The following is a 1,732-nucleotide window of genomic DNA, read 5'->3' as shown; positions in this document are numbered from 1 at the left end:
CAAGAAATATTTTCTTACAGCTGATTTTAACACAAATTTACCTAATTAGTTGCAAAATTTCTGCAAAAGATAGATATCAACAAGTTAAGACTTCTCAAACAGATGTCGGTCACACCTGGTAACCATTGTATTTTATCAACTCTTTCAATTTTTGCACCACAAAGATGTATCCATCATCATCAATGTAACAAAGATCACATTAACCTGCAATTGTTGAAGTGTGGTTGCGTCTGCATTAGATTCTTCCAACCAAGACATGTCTTCATTGCTTCATAGGCCTAAAGTAGTGGTCGATTCCCATTCAGTTGGAAACAAGCTCTTCAAAGTTGGGAAGTATTTGGAAGCATGTGCAACATAAGGAGAAGGGTTAGAACATGATCCCATGAATGTGGTATTGTTTTGTAACATGGAAACCTACTAATCAAAGCTTGATCAATGGGTCAATTCAATGGAATATTGTAATCTAGCATTAAGCATTCAACCCAACTACACTAAGGCTATTCTTAGGTGAGCGACATCGAATACTAAGGTACATGAGCATTTCAAAAAAATTTCTTTTGTTTCATGTCTCTTGTATACTGTATACATGCTTAATTAATATAATAGACATGAACTTTATTTTTTAGTGTTAATGTTATTATGGTGTCCATTCATGTATGGATAATGGGAGACCTGAGCGATGGGAGGAAGCTCTAAGGGATAATGAAATTTTGAGGAAGGAATTTCCATGAGATAAAGAGAATTTGTAGTATTATAACTATGTTCAAGTAGAACTCAAGAAATATCGTGGAGAAGAGATTTACGATATGAAGTTTGGAGGGGAAGTAGAGATGGTTTCCAGTGATGATCAGTTTAGAGATGCTATTAATTCATCTGGTTGGTAATGCATTCCTTTGATACATTTATGCTATATCTTCTTGTTGTCCCATTTTAGGGTTTCATTTTTTTCAGAGCACAGGATGAAAAACTACTCGAATAACTTTCTTTATATGTGTATGGATATGAAGGCCTAGCAGTAGTCCATTTCAACACAAGATCAAATTACCAATGCAAGAAGATTTATCCCTTTTTCAATAATCTGTGTGGAAGATACCATTCTGTGAACTTTTTGAAGGTACCCACAACCAAAATTAAGCAAATTAATAGCTATGTAGTTGAGTTTGCCATGAATTTTATGTTCTCCTCAAGTGTATCGCCTATAAATTATGTATTGAATTGTTGGTTAACCAATGATGCATTTGAGAGAAAATTGAAGATTGTTTAACTTTCTCTAACATGGAATTGTGTTTAATTGATGAAGGGCGACACTAAAAAACAAAGTTTGGCAAGGTCAGAGAAAATTTATTGTGCCCACGTTCAAGATTTACAAGAATGGTGTCAAACTGAAGGAAATTATTTGCCCAAGCTAATTAGGCCTCGAAAATTCAGTGAAGCATTATTACAACCTGACAAAAAGATGCAGTCTTTCTCTAAAACATTCACATTCACACATTCAATTATGAAACACATATAGACAACATAATAAAATGGATTTGATTCATATAGGAAGAGTATTTTCCAAATTTTTCTCTAATTCTTTGTGGCCTCATCCCGTTCTCTTCAAATATTTCTGCCTCTCAGGCCAAATTTTCCCTATTCATGTTTCTGTTTAGCCCTGATGGTGATAAAAGAGATACTGAGCATAGAAATCCTCTAGGAAAGAGCATTTCAACCTAGTGCATTTGCAATTTGA

General features: G+C 34.2%; 1 pseudogene; it reads left to right on the top strand.

Moving 5' to 3' along the window:
- Positions 1 to 448: 448 nt before the first annotated feature.
- On the top strand, positions 449 to 1,502 carry LOC149189128 (TPR repeat-containing thioredoxin TTL1-like; annotated as a pseudogene).
- The last annotated feature ends 230 nt before the right edge of the window (positions 1,503 to 1,732 follow it).

Source organism: Pinus tabuliformis, chromosome 3_1 (genome assembly GCF_031772625.1).
Source record: "Pinus tabuliformis cultivar Carrire ecotype Pingquan chromosome 3_1, CPIR1, whole genome shotgun sequence".
In the NCBI taxonomy this organism is placed as follows: domain Eukaryota; kingdom Viridiplantae; phylum Streptophyta; class Pinopsida; order Pinales; family Pinaceae; genus Pinus; species Pinus tabuliformis.
The sequence above is the reverse complement of the archived record's forward strand: the minus strand, read 5'-3'. Positions and strand labels throughout refer to the sequence as shown.